We start from the raw sequence: 19,522 nt of genomic DNA on the forward strand, positions 1-19,522 counted from the left end.
GATTGGTGAAATGGGCATACACATGCCAAATGTAATTTATTGCAGATACGTGTGAAGTGATGGACTTTGGAAAAACAGCATGGACAGGCAGTACAATCTAAATGGTACTATTTTAAGGGGAGTGCAAGAGCAGAGAACCCTGGGGGTGCATATTCACAAATCTTTGAAGATGGTTGAGAAAGCGTACGGGATACTTGGTTTTGTAAATAGGGGCATTGAATACAAAAACAAGGAAGTCATGCTAAACCTTTACAAATCACAGGTTAAGCCACAGCTGCAGTAATGTGTACAATTCTGGGCACCACACTTTAGGAAATCTGTCAAGGACTTGGAGAGGGTACAGAGGAGGTTTATCAGGATGATAGATTTCATTTATGTGGAGAGATTTGAGAAGCTGGAATTGCTTTCCTTCGGGTAGAGAAGGTTAAGGGGAAACCTAACAGGTATTTAAAATTATGAGGGGTTTGGATAATGGCAAGTTGGGAGAAGCTTTTCCTCCTGCAAGTGGGTCAGTAACCAAAGGTCATAGATATAAAACAATTGAGAAATGAACTTGAGGGGATTTGCCTCCGCAGAGGGTTGTTAAGATCTGGATCTGCAAGGGTGATGGAATAGATTTCTTATGAACGTTCAAAAGGCATTTGGACATGTACTTGAAGAAGGGTAGTTTGCAGGGTTATGGGGAAAAGACAGGGATATGGGACTGAATTGGACAGCTCTTTCAAAGAGCCAGCACAGACACGACAGGCCGAATGGCCTCCTCCTGTGCTGTAAGATTCTATGATTAAAGAAACCTTACTCAAATCAGAGACAACACTACTCGGTGTTGTTAGGGACACAAGAAGGCAGAATGTGGAGAACTCCTAAAAGTTTGCATTAGTTTTGTCATGTTTCTTGATCCTGCAACAGAGTTCTTCATTTATATGCTGTTCTTGTTCTCATGGATCAGGCAAATTCAGAAAAACCTACCCAACAAGGGTAGATAAGTTCACTGTCAATCAAAGCTAATTTTCAGACTGATGAGTGTCTTTAGATTAGGAACACGTAACTCCATTATTGGAGCTACTAATCTATTTGGGGGGCATAATTGAACGTAATTAGAGTAAATACTGCAGTTACATCTGTCACATTCAGCTTATATTGCCTAATTCATTGCTCAGTTGATGTCTTGGCTATACATTTTTAATTTTTTTTCCCCTGAAATACATTTCTAAATAATTGAAGGGATAAATCACACATATACCAAAGTTTCATCTGAGAAAAGAAAACCCTTCTGCTAGTAGAGTTACTCATGATTTAGTGTAGAGTCATACGGAAAAGGTCCAAGAATGTCAGTTGGCTAAAAGGGACAATGAATATGATGAGGTTTAACAATGAGAATGATCCTCTGAGAAGGAGCCCTAGCTTAAAATCCGGTGGTAGGCCTGTTTTAACAGAAACACAATTCGGATGTGATGTGCTTGCCTGACAATCTAATAAATATAGAAATTCATGCTGGGAAATATTTTAAACATGGGCACGTATATTTTTTATATTCTTTGCACTTTAACCATCACATCTTTGGCAACCTTTTGATCTATGCTGATGGTCTTTAGCTAAAATGACAATGGGGAATAATGAATTTACATTCAAAACAATCACAATGCATTCATATATATTCAAAATTGTTGTTTTGCATATAGATACTCATATCCCCATGGGCATTATGTAAGAAGGCTACCATTACAATTTTGACTGGAAGGTTGTTGGGAAACTCTTTTATTTGCATTAACCAATGTATTTGTGCGTACTGGTGATTAAACAATAAAGCCATGAATAACTAACATGTTAAATACAAGAGAGCTTTGAATGAATATTTATAAGTAGTCATAACTTTGCTTTCACTCATTTCAATATTTAACATGCAGACCTGAAGCTTCTGCCATGTATGGAGATTGGGGCTTTCTGCCAGCCATCATTGCACCTTTTTACAAAAACCACTCTTGCCCCAACCCCTGAGTACTAGCAATACAAGCGAGCCAGCACAGGGCATGCAAGTGATAGTTCGGTCATCCACTGTTGTGCTTGATCTTCCTCTTCAAAACGGTACAAATTTCAGTTTTGGCTTTGTGCACAAAGATGCCTCTCTGAATTAGTGCAAGGCCCAGAAAATGTTGTGATGTGAGTCCCACAGCACATACATTTATTTTGTGAATAATCTAGAAAAGGAAAGGAAAAAACTTCTTGAGGATATTTATTTATCCTTGTGTACTGCATCTGATTTTCTATGCTCCGCCTAGACAAGCTGTGAAATGGCCACAAATTCAGATGAAAAGTTCTGTATCTAAACTATCTAACTTGCACAACATTGACTGGGTTTGATTCTCAATGTAAATCCCGTTTTAGGGTTTCAAAATTTATGCCAGTGTTTACAGCATGATAATTTTAGGAGCATGTTGAGTTCACTGTCAAAATATTATAGATGCTTCATAATAATACTTAGAGCCAATCAATGGCTGCAAATATTTATAGCAACTCGGTGTTTCCATGTGCAACTTGTTAATGACATAGCATTCAGCTGACATTTCCATTATTTAGTTTACTTTGCTATTTTTGACAATGATTGATTTGGATAGTTTTGCTTTAAACAGCACTTCTTTATGGTATTTATCAACCCCAGTGCTTTATTAGAAATTTTATTAATTAAGCTGAGTAGTGATGACAGATGGTGCTCACAAACCCAAGTTTGCAAATTTATTCAGGCAGAACTTAGTCAAGGTGGGTGAACAGAGATAGAGGCCCTGAATTTGCTCCACTGTTCCAGCAGACTGATGCGGTAACTCCAGTGGGAACAGCCAAAAAGATCCCCCGTGACCCGGCCTTACAGAAGAATTTCCAATGGCCTTGTTTAGGGACAGTGCATAAATACATAAATTATGATTAAAAGATCCAGCGTGTTCAGCCAAAATAGGCTGAGATGGGCAAAATTCATCGAGGCCGAAATTGTTCCTTTCCAAAAGGCCTGTAAGCACCTCCTGGAGGTGCTAACGGGGCGATAAGGACTTTTCGGCAGAGGGCAGACGATGGAAGCGACCTGCCCGGAAAATGCCCCGGGATAACGGCGGCGAAAATGGCTTTGCGCCGCGCCCCATAAATTTTGCCATGGGCGGCGGTGCACATGGCAATGATGTCATCATCGTGCGCACCGACCCCTTATCGCCCCTCGGGGTAAATTGCCTCTGCAAAAAACTGGTGGCTGGGGCACCCCGGCCACCCTTAAAGGGCTGACATCTTTTTATTTGTTTGTCATCCGACTTTGCAGTCAGCCTGACAATGGCAGCCACTGGTTTGGCCAGGCCGCCAACATGCAGCCTGTCACCCCCCAGCCCGGCCCGGCCGAAACCCACCCCAGTGGCTCAGTGGGAGCCAGGAAAGTGGCTGCAGAGTTCGTCGCAGCCCTCCCCTTTAAAAGAAGGGGAGGAACGTTGTGACGCATCAGCGTAATGCGCCATGCTTCCGCCCCTCTATTGCCCCGATACTGCCCCGTGGAGACGAATTGTGCCTCTGATACCGCCCCACAGATACTTTGGATTGAAAATTCCCAATTCCGGGATATTTAGCTGCCCATCTCGCCGGGTGCCAAATTTTCATTTAATTCAAATTGTGCACCCCAAACGGGACATGGGGCAATTTTGGTCCCCTAGACTCCACAACTGCATATAGACCATTAGTCACACTGATTAGCTTCACAAAATTAGACTAGGAAAAAAGAGGACGGATGAACTCAATTTGGCCCATCAAGGCCACCTCATCCAAACATAGCCTTGTTTACCATGACACACTCCCTTAGTCCCAAGACAGGCAGGAGAATAAAGAAAAATACCTGTTATCAATTTAAGAACAAAACTTTGGGAAATTCCTCTGAGTCCCTAAGAAAACCAAACAACCTTCAAGAGACCGTTGTAACTTATAAGTCTCCCTATTCCCAACTACTCTGCAACCTAATCAATATGCTTTCTGAAATGATAAGTGTAATATAGAGCTCCACCTTTGGATTACTGTAGTAATGCAACTGCTGATGTAAATACAATAAAAGCATCATGTGACAAGGTCAGCTGACAAGTTCCTGTAGGGCCATCTTGTATGTGTATGTTTGTGCTGACGTAAAAAATATATCACAATAAGCACAGGGGCAGAAAGGAAAAAGGAATGATCTGAAGAAATATTTACCTATAAAAGAAAGGACCAAGTCTGGCAAGAGAAAACTGCTGTGATAAAAATGGGGAACTACATCCTTACAATCTAAAGGATGTGTTCAGAACACATCCAGCATTATTGCAATGCAGTGTGAAACTTATTAACCAGCTAGTCTGTGATGTATGTAGCACTCAGATCACTGACTCCACACAGTCTGGTGTTGTAGTAACTGCTGTGACCTTAGTCCTTTATTGTGTAACTCCAGAGTGCCCCTCAGGTGTGGTGGGCAGCCTTTTATACTCTGTCTTGCAGGTACTTTCAGGTCTCCCACCACAGCGCTCTCTGTGGTGCACCATTGTAACCATACATTTAATGTACCTGGACAATACATAACATCTCACTCTCACCCCAGTTCCAAAAGCCATTGCTGGTAAACTCGGCCTTGTTCGTCCTGGTTGATTTGTGAGTCCATGACCATCCACTTCCCTCTTCTCCCCCATGTAGCGATTGTGCTTGTGATCCGGTGCAAGCATGTGGTGCTTGCAGTCCTTACATGGGTGATACAAGTACACAAGCATAACCTCCAACAGAAAGCAGGTACACATAGACAGTACATTTGTATGGTACATATAGATGCATTGAAGAATTATATCAAAAGGTTGCAGGTACACTGAACAGTTATTTAATCCCAGCTCCACTGGGTGAGTTACAGTGGCGGCATACAGCTCCCCTTTTGCCCGAGGTAATGGGCTGTGCTGAGATAGGGTATCGCAACTCGTGCATTGCCTCTGTTCTCAGAAAGTAGTCACCTTTGTGGCTCATCTGCAGCCGCTGAACCATTGCATGAATCACATAAAATCAGAAATCGCATTAATCCATTATTCATGTTAGTCACAGATCCCTTAACCCTTTTACTTGTACCTCGTGGTATTAACTCTTTCCGTAAATCATATCCATCATTTTAAACACAGTAATCATTTCAGCATCAAAATATTAATGCTTGTCATAATACAAATCACATTACTCATTTAGACTCGCTCTTGCCTTACAAAAGTCTCTTTGTGGGGACCGCCAACAGTGTAAGGCCCTTTTAAGACTCGCGGGTACATTTCCCTTTTAAGACGGCATCTTGTTGTTCCCATGAGGCTTCCACTGGGCGCCACCATTTTAGTTGCTCTGCTTGCCTTTCTCTGCAGACTTCTGCTGCCACGAGGCTCACCACCATCTTGAGCTCGCTGTGCCCCTTTACCTAGAAACAACTCCGCCAACAGTTGCAGCCGATTACAGAAAAGGAGGTTTCATGCCAAAAGAGACGTAGCATGCCTGAAGAAATGGTACAGAAAAGGCGTAGGTTAAACGTTCATTTTGTTGAGGAGGAGCTTCCTGCAATTACTGAACCAATTGAGGATGTGAGTGGCTTGACTGCACTGCTGAATGAGTTTGAGAAGAAAAATGCGAATCCCGTTTCTGCTCTAGAAACATAGAAACATAGAAAATAGGTGCAGGAGTAGGCAATTCGGCCCTTCTAGCCTGCACCGCCATTCAATGAGTTCATGGCTGAACATGCAACTTCAGTACCCCATTCCTGCTTTCTCACCATACCCCTTGATTCCCCTAGTAGTAAGGACTTCATCTAACTCCTTTTTGAATATATTTAGTGAATTGGCCTCAACAACTTTCTGTGGTAGAGAATTCCACAGGTTCACCACTCTCTGGGTGAAGAAATTCCTCCTCATCTCGGTCCTAAATGGCTTCCCCCTTATCCTTAGACTGTGTCCCCTGGTTCTGGACTTCCCCAACATTGGGAACATTCTTCCTGCATCTAACCTGTCTAACCCCGTCAGAATTTTAAACGTTTCTATAAGGTCCCCTCTCATTCTTCTGAACTCCAGTGAATACAAGCCCAGTTGATCCAGTCTTTCTTGATAGGTCAGTCCAGCCATCCCGGGAATCAGTCTGGTGAACCTTCGCTGCACTCCCTCAATAGCAAGAATGTCCTTCCTCAGGTTAGGAGACCAAAACTGTACACAATACTCCAGATGTGGCCTCACCAAGGCCCTGTACAACTGTAGTAACACCTCCCTGCCCCTGTACTCAAATCCCCTCGCTATGAAGGCCAACATGCCATTTGCTTTCTTAACCGCCTGCTGTACCTGCATGCCAACCTTCAATGACTGATGTACCATGACACCCAGGTCTCTTTGCACCTCCCCTTTTCCTAATCTGTCACCATTCAGATAATAGTCTGTCTCTCTGTTTTTACCACCAAAGTGGATAACCTCACATTTATCCACATTATACTTCATCTGCCATGCATTTGCCCACTCACCTAACCTATCCAAGTCGCTCTGCAGCCTCATAGAATCCTCCTTGCAGCTCACACTGCCACCCAACTTAGTGTCATCCGCAAATTTGGAAGATACTACATTTAATCCCCTCGTCTAAATCATTAATGTACAGTGTAAACAGCTGGGGCCCCAGCACAGAATCTTGCGGTACCCCACTAGTCACTGCCTGCCATTCTGAAAAGTCCCCATTTACTCCTACTCTTTGCTTCCTGTCTGACAACCAGTTCTCAATCCATGTCAGCACACTACCCCCAATCCCATGTGCTACATCTGTTTTGCAAGCGCAGAGGATGCTGTCTGCACTTCCAAGAGGTGGAGAATTCAGAGGCTTCTGGCATGACATATTACTCTCTTCGTGCAGTTGTGGATCGGGTTGAGGCGAAAGAAGGATTAGGTGTCAGCAAAAAAAAACGGCCAAGAACATTTGTGCTGAAGCCGAAACCATGGGACGCTTGGATGTTCTTGATCACTCACACCTCGGAGATCTGCCCGTACCTGGAGAGCACTTCTTCCAGGGCCTGCTCGTCTGTGTCCAAGGTTTAGATCGCCGATGAACAGCTTTCCTTCTCCGGACCCTTTTGCGAGGTTGGTTTCCCTGCTGAACTCTAGCCTGCTGCTGCCTATCAGTTCGCTCTCGACTCTCTCTCGGGACCCACCACACTTCGACCGCACCCGGGAGCCACAATGCACCGGCCCCCACACCGCCGCATCCTCCGGAGCCGGCCTCTGCCTGCGGGCTGACGGTGCCTGCTGGAGCAGCCCGTCGAAGCCCTTCTTTCTCCTTCAGCTCGGTCGGCGCTGCTCTTTGGGAACCCGGGGGTCAGCGGTCTGTGGAGGAATGAAGTCTTCCCAGCTCCCACGGACCTTCCCCATCCACCTCCTGCCGAGTAGCGTTCGCCTGCAATGATCCACAAAGGTAAACCGTGCGTCTCGCCCCCGTGAGATACCTGCACCATCGCTCTGCCAAGAACAGGTATCAGTTCCCTGGTGTAGGTGCGCAGCTTCACCGTGACCGGGACCAGCTTGGGTCGTGCAGCTGGGTTGATCCACAGTTTATCAAAAGTTTCCTGACTCATCAGCGACTGACCCGATCCAGTGTCTACTTCCATACTCACTGGGACTCTGTTAATCTTGACTTCCAAAACCACCTGAGACGAATCGTCGGTACACATATATAGTCCAAACGCCTCATCTTCTTCTGCCTGCTCCTCGCTGGATGGTGGATCATCTACCATCTCCTCAGCCACATGGTGAGTCAGGTTTCTTTTGCGCATACGCTGAAGGTGGCCTTTCGTGTGGCAGGTATTGCATGTATACTCCGCAAACCTGCACCGGTGAGCCCCATGGCTTCCTCTGCAGCGCCAGCATGGTGCTACTCGATTAGCCCCTCTCGGCGGACCCTGAGTTCCAGGACCCCGAGGTCCGTGCTCTCTGCCCTGGGCAGAGCCACGTTCTGCAGTTTTGTCTGTGACGGGCGCTATCCTGTGGACAGTGCCTGCCGGGTTCGAGACTGTGTGGATCATCTGCTTGGTGCCGCAAGTCGAGGTCATAACTGCCCGGCTGATGGTGATGGCTTGCTTCAGGGTGACTGTAGGTTCAGTGGATAGCAGCTTGTGAAGGAGACCCTCATGGCCAATCCCCATAACAAAAATGTCTCGCAACGCCTCGTCAAGGTGTGTGCCAAAATCACACGGCAACGCGAGTCTCCTGATGCTCATAGCATATTTGGTGACATCCTGGCCCTCAGGTCTGCAGTGGTGGTAGAATTTGTGCCTGGCCATGAGGATGCTCTCCTTCGGTTTCAGTTGGTCACGAATGAGTTCAATCAGCTCCTCATATGACTTGTCCTTGGCACTCGCGGGTGCCAGAAAATCCCTGACGAGACAGTAAACCGCATTGCCACAACTGGACAGCAATATCGCCTTACACTTCTCTCTCAGTGCGTTCATGTCTTCCGTCAAGTCGTTTGCTATAAAGTAGTACTCGAGCCTTTCCGTAAAGGCCTCCCATCATTACCCACTGTAAAATCCTTTAGCGAGCCCAGAGGAGCCATGGTTGAGTGAAGCTCGTCCCTGTCCTCGTCGCCAATGTGATGTATGTAGCACTCAAATCACTGACTCCACACAGTCTGGTGTTGTAGTAACTGCTGTGACCTTAGTCCTTTATTGTGCAACTCCAGAGTGCCTCTCAGGTGTGGTGGGCAGCCTTTTATACTCTGTCTTGCAGGTACTTTCAGGTCTTCCACCACAGCACCCCCTGTGGCGCACCATTGTAACCATACATTTAATGTACCTGGACAATACATAACATAGTCTAAGGAAGAAAGAAAGACTTGCATTCAAGTAACACCTTTCATGGTGTCAAAACGTCCCAAAGCGCCTTACAACCAAAGTACTTTTTAAGTGTAGTCATTGTTGTAATGGAGGAAACGCAACAGCCAATTTGCACACAACAGGGTCCCACAAACAGCAATGAGATAATGACCAGATAATTTGTTTTAGTAATGTTGGTTGAAGGATAAATATTGGTCAGGTCACCCGGGAGAACTCTCCCGCTCTCCCTCAAAATAATGGCATGGGATCCACATGAGAGGGCAGACAGTTCCTCGTCTAACCTGCTGTAGTCAGTGTATGATTTTCTCAGTTGAAATAACTGCATTGGGCCAGAATAACAGGAAGGCTAATGGAGCTTACCATTATTTATGAGTAAATGGGTTGGCAACTTAAGGAGCAGATGCGTGATTAAATCCAAATATCCAAAAGTTGCTGTCAGAGTTTTGCCACTCCGCCGTTAGCTTCTCAAAAACGGCATCTCGCCCATAGCCTCCCCGTTTTTTAGGAACTGGCTCATTTTGCCCATTAAACTCATCACAGAAAGTTAAATCTTGTCATTACTAGTGCAGGAACACTTTTAACAATATGATAAATGTTACTGACTACCAATGAACATCTCCGGCATTGATAATGAACTATTACAAGTTTTTAATTTTTTGGGGTGATGTTAAAAATGTCAAATTTAAATTAAAAAATTATTACTTTTCCTCTGTCTCTTTCTCTCTTAACCCAATCTTTCTGTCTCTCTCTATTTATATTTATGTACTTGATTTGACATTGAATTCAACTTCTTTAATTCATTCTACTTCTCAGTCCTTTCTGTGTTTATTTCCCAATCCTTAGGGTTGCCCAGTTTACTCAGGTCCCAGATACCCTGTTTCCATCGCTGCGCCGTCATCAGCTTGCACTTTCAGTAACTTTGTTGGCATCTGCCATTAGTTAGTCATGCCTTGGGTTAGGTTTTAACATATTTTGTGTGCCAAGTTGCTGAAAGTGAGAGGGCATCTTGGACCTGAGTAAACAGGCCAAGCAACAGGCCGTTTCCTTACCCAATCAGATTTAAGGATTGAGAAATAAACAGTGGAAGAATGAGAAAGAGGGTGAATTAAAGGGAGTAAATTCATGGTCAAATCTGATACAGAAAGATAAATAAAGAGGGTTATAAAAGAATGGATTAAGAGAGACGGGAAATAAAAAACAGAAAGGAAAAGTAAAAATATAATTTTAAATTTGATTTTTTTTAAATCTCCAACAATTAATAGCCAGAGGAATGAAACTCCACACATTTAATAGTTCATTTTCACTGCCAGAGAGTTGATTGGCAGTAATTAATATTTGTCACATTGTTAAAAGGATACTTGCACGTGTAATGACAAGATTCCTTTCTGTGATGGATTTAATTCTATACACAAATACAGCAACTTCTCAATATTCAATGTATTTCAATGGTGAGGCAGAGAGCAAAATGTCGTTTTTGCTAAGCGAATGACGGAGCGGTGCAACACCGACAGCAACTTTTAGATATTGGCATTAACCGCGCATCTGCTCCCTCCTGAAATTGCTGACCATTTACACATAAATAACGTTGAGTGCCATTAGCCTCACCATTATTTTTACAGAAAAATTGGGGCCATTTATTTATATCTGGATTGCAATATTTTCTATGTGCCCCTTGCCAATATGTCTAAACCTTTCCCATTAATGCACAAAAGTCAATGTTGTTAACCTTTCTCTTTAAGCAAAGGGCTTACTGTATTATGAAATTATCCACAATTAAAGCAAATACACTCCTCAAAATATTGTGCTGTAATTATAAAACACGATGTTAATAAAAGTGGCTGCACTGGAATTAAAAAAGTGTCAGTAATGGTGACCATGAAACTACCGGATTGTTGTAAAAACCCATCTGGTTCACTAATGTCCTTCAGGGAAGGAAATCTGCCATCCTTACCCGGTCTGGCCTATATGTGACTCCAGACCCACAGCAATGTGGTTGACTCTTAACTGCCCTCTGAAATGGCCTAACAAACCACTTAGTTGTACACAACCACTACGAAAAACAATAAGAAGAATAAAACCGGATGGACTACCCGGCATCAACCTCGGCAACGGCTATGGACATGACAACAGCACACCCAGCCCACTCAACCATGAAAAGTCCTCCTCACTAACATCTGGGGACTTGTGCCAAAATTGGGAGAGCTGTCCCACAGACTAGCCAAGCAACAGCCTGACATAGTCATACTCACAGAATCATACCTTTCAGCCAATGTCCCAGACATCTCCATTACTATCCCTAGTTTGTCCTGTCCCACCAGCAGGTCAGACCCAGCAGGGGTGGCAGCACAGTGGTATACAGTCGGGAGGGAGTGATCCTGCGAGTCCTTAACATTGACTCCAGACCCCATGAAGTCTCATGACTTCAGGTCAAGCATGGGCAAGGTAACCTCCTGCTGATTACCACCTACCGCCCTCCCTCAGCTGATGGATCAGTACTCGTCCAATTTTGAACACCACTTGGATGAAGCTCTGAGAGTAGTAAGGCACAGAATGTACTCTGGGTGGGGGACTTCAATGTCCATCATCAAGAGTGGCTCGGTAGCACCACTACTGACCGAACTGGCCGAGTCCTGAAGGATATAGTTGCCAGACTGGGCCTGTAACAGATGGTGAGGGAACCAACATGAGGGAAAAACCTACTTGACCTCATCCTCACCAATCTACCTGTCACAGATGCATCTATCCATTACAGCATTGGTAGTAATGACCACCGCACAGTCATTGTGGAGACGAAGTCCTGTCTTCACACTGAGGACACCATCCATCGTGTTGTGTAGCACTACCACCGTGCTAAATGGGATAGATTCAGAACAGATCTAACAGCTCAAAACTGGGCATCCATGAGGCGCTGTGGGCCATCAACAGCAGCAGAATTGTATTCCACCACAATCTGTAACCTCATGGCCCGGTATATCCCTCACTCTACCATTGCCATTAAGCCAGGGGACCAACCCTGGTTCAATGAAAAGTATAGAAGAGCATGCCAGGAGCAGCACCAGGCGTACCTAAAAATGAGGTGCTGACCTGGGGAAGCTACAACACAGGGCTACATGCATGCTAAAAAACAGAAGCAGAGTGCTATAGACAGAGCGGAGCGATCCTACAACCAACAGATCAGATTAAAGCTCTGCAGTCCTGCCACATCCAGTCGTGAATGGTGGTGGACCATTAAACAACTTACGGGAGGAGGAGGTTCCATGAAAATCCCCAACCTCAATGGTGGAGCCCAGCACGTGAGTGCAAAAGACATGGCTGAAGCATTTACAACCACCTTCAGCCAGAAGTGCCAAGTGGATGATCCATACCGGCCTCCTCCTGAGGTCCCAACCATCACAGAAGCCAGTCTTCAGCCAATTTGATTCACTCCACATGATTTCAAGAAATGGCTGAGCACACTGGATACAGCAAAGGCTATGGGCTCCGCCAACATCTCGGCTGTCGTGCTGAAGATCTGTGCTCCAGGACTAGCTGAGCCTCTCACCAAGCTGTTCGAGTACAGCTACAACACTGGCATCTATCTGAGAATGTGGAAAAGTGCCCAGGTATGTCCTGTCCACAAAAAGCAGGACAAATCCAATCTGGCCAATTACCGCACCATCAGTCTACCCTCAATTATCAGCAAAGTGATATAAGGTGTCATCACCAATGCTATCAAGCGGCACTTACCCACCAATAACCTGCTCACCGATGCCCAATTTGGGTTCTGCCAGAACCACTTGGCTCCAGACCTCATTACAGCATTTATCCAAACATGGACAAAAGAGCTGAATTCCAGGAGTGAGATGAGAGTGACTGCCCTTGACATCAAGGCAGCATTTGACCGAGTGTGGCATCAAGGAACCCTAGTAAAACTGGTCAATGAGAATCAGGGGGAAAACTCTTCACTGGCTGGAGTCATACTTAGCACAAAGAAAGATGGTTGTGGTAATTGGAGGACAATCATCACAGCCCCAAGATATTGTTGGTGGTGTCCCTCAGGGCAGTGTCCTCGGCCCAACCATCTTCAGCTGCTTCATTAATGATCTTCCCTTCGTCACAAGGTCAGAAGTGGGAATGTTCACTGATGAGTGCACAGTGTTCAATGCCATTCGCAACTCTTCAGATAATGGAGCAGTCCCTGCCCGCATGCAGCAAGACTTAAAAGACATTCAGGCTTGTGCTGGTAAGTGGCAAGTAACATTCATGCCACACAAGTGCCAGGCAATTACTACCTCCAACAAGCAAGAGTCTAACCACTGCTCCTTGACATTCAATGAAATTATCATCGCCGAAACCCCCACCATCAACATCCTGGGGGTGACCATTGACCAAAAACTTAACTGGACCAGCCACATAAATACTGTGGCAACAAGAGCAGGTCAGAGGTTGTGTATTCGATGACGAGTGTCTCACGTCCTGACTCCCCAAAGCCATTCCACGATCGACAAGGCACAAGTCAGGAGTGTGATGGAATAATCTCCACTTGCCTGGATGAGTGCAGCTCCAACAACACTCAAGAAGCTTGACATCACCCAGGACAAAGCAGCTCGCTGGATTGGCAGCCCAACAACCACCTTAAACATTCACTCCCTCCATCACTGACATACCGTGACTGCAGTGTGTACCATCTACAAGATGTACTGCAGCAACTCGCCAAGGCTTCTTCGGCAGCACCTCCCAAACCTGCGACCTCTGCCACTGAAAAGAACAAGGGCAGCAGACACGTGGGAACACCATCACCTGCAAGCTCCCCTCTAAGTCACACACCATCCTGATTTGGAAATATATTATCGTTCCTTCATCGTCGCTGGGTCAAAATCCTGGAATTCCCTCCATAACAGCACTGTGGGAGTACCTTCACCAGATGGACTGCAGTAGTTCAAGAAGGCAGCTCACCATCACCTTCTCAAGGGCAAGTAGCGATGGGCAATAAATTCTGGCCTTGCCAGTGACACCCACATCCCAGGGAACAAATAAAAAATAAATAAATAAAACTACTTGCTTGAACCCAGCTTTGGAAGGCCTGAACCATTTTCAGATTTGGATCTCATCAGCATAACTTGGGCGAGCTGCTGAACATTTGTGGAGGGCTTGCCACACTAGGGGAGGGAACATAGAATCATAGGAGCTGATTTTCAGCAAGGCTTCCGCCCGCCCAAGTGCCGCCCAAAGTGCTGCCAATGGCCGCCGAGGTACCGGATGGTACTTTGGGCGGGATGTTCTGCCGCCGAGTCCCGCCGAATCCTGCCCACATGAATCTGGGAGCTCGGCGGGCAGGAGCTCAGTTGCGCCACTCAGCCGTCCGCTGATGTCAGCGGACGGATCCCGGCAGCTCTTCCCTCCTGCCCACTCCAGGCCACCTCTAAAGTGGCAGTGGGCAGATCTGCAGGAGGAATGTTGGCGGGAGTGGGCGGCAGTCGGCGGTGGGCTGCTTAAAATCGGCCCCATAGAATCATAGAATGGTTACAGCACAGAAGGAGACCATTCGGTCTGTCTAGCCCGTGCCACCTCAGTGCAAGAGCACTTCAGCTGGTCCCACTCCCCCGCCCTTTCCCCACAACCCTGCCATTTTTCCCCCGTCAGGTACTTATCTAACTCCCTTTTGAAAGCCACGATTGAGTCTGCCTCCACCACCCTTTCAGGCAGCGCATTCCAAATCCTAACCACTCGCTGCATAAAAAGGTTTTTCCACATGTAGCTTTTGGTTCTTTTGCCAATCACCATAAATCTGTGTCCTCTGGTTCTCGACCCTTCTGCCAATGGGAACAGTTTCTCTCTATCTACTCCCTCTAGACCCATCATGATTTTGAACACCTCTATCAAATCTTCTCTCAATCTTTTTTGCTCTCTAGAGAACAACCCCAGCTTCTCCAGTCTATCTATGTAACTGAAGTCCTTCATCCCTGGAATCATTCTCAAAAATCTTTTCTGCATCCTCTCTAAGGCCTTCACATCCTTCCTAAAGTACAGTGATCAGAATTTGACACAATACTCCAGTTGAGGCCGAACCAGTGTTTTATAAAAATTTATCATAACTTCCTGAGAGCTGTGGAGGCTGGGTCATTGAATATATTTAAGGCAGAGATAGACAGATTTTTGAGCGATAAGGGAATAAAGGGTTATGGGGAGTGGGCAGGGAAGTGGAGCTGAGTCCATGATCAGATCAGCCATGATCTTCTTGAATGGTGGAGCAGGCTCGAGGGGCCAGGTGGCCTACTCCTGCTCCTATTTCTTATGTTCTTATGTTCATCATAATTGTCATGCTTTTGTACTCTATACCTCTATTTATGAAACCCAGGATCCAGTAAGCTTTCTCAGCCTGCCATGTCACCTTCAATGATTTGTGGACATATAACCCTAGATCTCTCTGTTCATGCACCCCCTTTAGCATTGTTCCCTTTACTTTTAGTCTAAGGTGAACAACCTCAGCTTCTCCAGTCTATCCACATAACTGAAGTCCCTCATCCCTGGAACCATTCTCATCAATCTTTTCTGCACCCTCTCTAAGGCCTTCACAACCTTCCTAAAGTGCAGTGCCCAGAATTATACACAATACTCCAGTTGAGGCCGAACCAATTTTTTATACAGGTTCATCATAACTTCCTTGATTTTGTACTCGATGCCTCTATTTATGAAGCCCAAGATTTCGTATGCTTTTTTTAACCACTTTCTCAACCTGCCCTACCACCTTCAACGATTTGTACCCCAGGTCTCTCTTTTCATGCACCCCCTTTCGAATTGTATCCTTTAGTTTATATTGGATCTCCTTGTTCTTCCTACCAAAATGTGTCACTTTGCACTTTTCTGTGTTAAATTTCATCTGCCGTGTGTCAGCCCATTTCACCAACCTGTCTATGTCTTCTTGAAGTCTACCTCCTCACTGTTCATCTGATGGCTCCATGAATGGGAGTTCTCACTGAATGTGGGCGGTGGTGGGGGGGGGGGGGGGCGGTCGCGGGTGGTGATGGTGGGGGCTACTCAGCAGCCGGCAGCAGGCCGCAATTACTCTCATCAGCCTGAGGTTTTTCCTCTATCCAGTTACCCCTGCTGGAAATGGTATCTGTATAGATGCTACGTGAGGACCGAATTGGTCTCTGTGGTGATGTTTCATGAAGTCAAGCAATTTGTCACTGATTGTCTCGGCTCCCACAACAAAAATAGCTTCTTGAGCAAGTACCGGAGGGCAGTCTGTATCTGTGGAATAGTATCCCAGTACCAATCAGGAGACAATGGGACAACATCTTGTTTTTACAAAATAGCAATTCCAAATAATGCAATAAAGTCATAACAGCTACGAAGTGTAAAAACTGCAATAAATACTCATCTACTCTGACCACCTAAATAGAATATTAATACTTTTTTCCTGAAGTAAGTCATGGTGCAACTGAGTTTAAAGCTAAATTGCCTTTTACTTACTTTCTATAAACAAGTCTTTGTATAATTTACAGAAAAAGCTGTTATATGGCTTCAGCATACAATCCTTTTTTTGGTGTTTATGTGTCCCTTAAGCATACAAATGGAATTAATGATAGATATTTTATATGTAACAGCATTTTGTTAATCTGTGTCAGCATAATTTAAGAACCATTAAAAATACATTATTGTTTCATCATTAACACAAAGTAGACTTTGGTTAAAAAAAATTGCAGGAATATTACATAAATCTAGGTTTTTGGAGAATCAATTAAGGTACTGGAACCAAAGCCGTGAAAAAATATTTTGTTCTTATTGAGAGCAAAGCCACATTTTTCTTTCCATTGAAAAGGTTTATTTTGATGATATTAGTTTCTCAGTATATATGGAGCGAATATTGCTTATAGCACAAAATAAAGTTGCATTGCATAGTTGAACAATAAATTTGTTTCTCGGTATACCGTTTGCTCCCAACTTTAAGTTTTTCTCCTGGTTCAGGCGGACTTGATGCTAAACTTTCTCCTCCAGACAGGAGAACACGATGGTATCAGTCATGGAGTGTTGCCTAAGTGCAATCTATGCCACTGTGTGATCAGCTGGAAAGAAGCTCATTCAAAGGGAATGAGCTGGACTTAATCAGCTTTTACTTCCTTTTGAGAAAGAACAACTTGCTTCTATGCGGTGCTCCCTTTCATAACCCAGCTGAGAACTGATGAAGGTGGCCCAAGAGAGAAGCGTTTATCAGATTCAAATTTGTGACCTTTCAGCTGGGAATCAACTGCTCAAGTTGTTGACCTACTAGGTAACTTCTTCAACTATTGTTGGTTTCAAAATAAATATTTACTATGGGAACCGCTCTACACAAGATCAAATACTCGTCTCCTGAGAACTATGGCAGTGCTTGTTAAAGTGGTTTGGTCTTGATCTCAAATTGCTGGGAATAAGAATTTGAGATTAACATATGGCGTATTTCTTCTCTCTTTCAAACACGTGATTCTTATCAAATTTAATGTGATAAGTATAAATTTGAGCACACCTGTATTTAGGATGAAAAGAAACCCCAAGGATAAAGCTGTGTTGCAGTCCTTGGATCAGCGGTAAGTATGAAAACCTGCAAAAAAAGTTAATTTAAAGTTTTTATTTTTTAATTCTTTTGCAGCGATTTGCTGTCTTGTGAATGTGTTGTCAATTTTTTTAAAACGTTTTTCCAATTTATTTTCAGGGGCTAGATTTTCCACTTTAGTGCTTAAAATGGGCGATATTTCCGGTGTGGGTGGTAAAAAAGGGTTTTCAGATCGCCGGCTTTGCACCTAGTCTCCATTTTTTTAAATGGGCATTACCGCGAGCAATATGGAATGGGCGGTAGCGTTAAATCTCATTGGCCGTCATTGTCCTTAGCAACAGCATGGCAACGCTCGATTCCCGTGATTCAGGAGGTCAAGGGTCATCATGACATGCGCAGAAGAGGAGACAGAGATAGAGGGAGCTGAGAGGGACTGAAAGCGTGTGTGGCTGTGGTGTGTGCTTGTTTGGCTGTTGTGGGAGGCATGAGGGAGATTCATCAGCAGCAAAAAGCCTACTATGCACCAAGAACATAGTTGGCACTGAGTTTTTGTCCAACAAATAAGATATAACATGGAAGGGATGGTGGAGGCCCTGGAGCTGGTAGCCAGGAACACTGGTGGCAGAAGGCTCCCAGTGGTCCCGGAGCATGGCATTGCACCCCAAGGTGCCGCACCCTCATTGCCAACCACACATGAGAACCAGCAGCAACATCTTGCTTCTGGCTCGGAGCACGTTCCCACCTCGGGACCGTCCTCTGTGTATCCGTCCAAGCAGCGTTTCGGCCGTCATCCGCCTTCCCACAATGAAGCATCGCCTGAGGAGCTCCTTGGCCAAGCGACTTGCAGTCAGGAGGGGAAGGGGAAGGGACAGAGGTTGGGAGGAGAAGCGGAGGGTTTTTACAGAAATACTGATGATTTCAGACAAATTTTCGGTTTATATATTTTTTATTTAAAAAAACCTTGTTGCGCATTGGCTCAGATAGCTGCACCATTACACGCTGGTGATTCCTTAACATCAAAGGATATAATGTAACTTAACTTCAATCAACTTAAACTTTAACTGTCACAAAGGTGATGCCCACCATTGATGTCTCACCTGCACACCCAGCAGTGTCATCATCATCATCATCATAAGCAGTCCCTCAGAATCGAGGAAGACTTGCTTCCACTTCTGAAGTGAGTTCTTTGATGGCTGAACAGTCCAATAAGAGAGCCACAGGTGGGACAGATAGTCGTTGAGGGAAGGGGGGGATGGGACTGGTTTGTTGTACACTCTTTCCGCTGTCTGCGCTTGATTTCTGCACACTCTCAGCGTTGAGACACGAGGTGCTCAGCGCCCTCCCGGATGCACTTTCTCCACTTAGGGCGGTCTTTGCCCAGGGCCTCCCAGGTGTCAGTGGGAATGTCGCTCTTTATCAGGGAGGCTTTGAGGGTGTCCTTGTTACATTTCCGCTGCCCACCTTTGGCTCGTTTGCCGTGAAGGAGTTCCGAGTAGAGCACTTGCTTTGGGAGTCTCATGTCTGGCATGTGAACTGTGTCGTCTGCCCAGTGAAGCTGATCGAGTGTGGTCAGTGCTTCAATGCTGGGGATGTTAGCATGGACGAGGACGCTGATGTTGGTGCGCCTGTCCTCCCAGGGGATTTACAGGATCTTGCGGGGACATCGTTGGTGATATATCTCCAGCGACTTGAGGTGTCTTCTGTACATTGTCCATGCCTCTGATCCATACACGAGGGTGGGTATTACTACAGCCATGTAGACCATGAGTTTGGTGGTAGATTTGAGGGTCTGGTCTTCAAACACTCTTTTCCTCAGGTGGCCGAAGGCTGCACAGATGCCCTGGAGGCAGTGTTGAATCTCCGCTTTTGTTGACAAGAGGCTCCCGAGGTATGTCACCCAGCAGTGTGTCAGCCTTGTAAATAACACCAACGTTCTTTCAGGCAAAGCGATCTTTGATGAGCTGCTGACATAAGACTCTTGCAGCTATCATGCGGTCTACAGGAGGGCAGGGGCATGGCTTCAGTGCCAGCCTGATTTGGCCGATGTCAGCATCCGCCTCCTCGTCCGCCTCCTCGTCCTCCTCTGATGAGGTGGACTGTCAGACTCATCAGGCAATTCTAGTCCCTTCCTGATAGCCAAGTTGTGCAAC

The sequence above is a fragment of the Pristiophorus japonicus genome, chromosome 4 (assembly GCF_044704955.1).
Source record: "Pristiophorus japonicus isolate sPriJap1 chromosome 4, sPriJap1.hap1, whole genome shotgun sequence".
Taxonomy (NCBI): Eukaryota; Metazoa; Chordata; class Chondrichthyes; family Pristiophoridae; genus Pristiophorus; species Pristiophorus japonicus.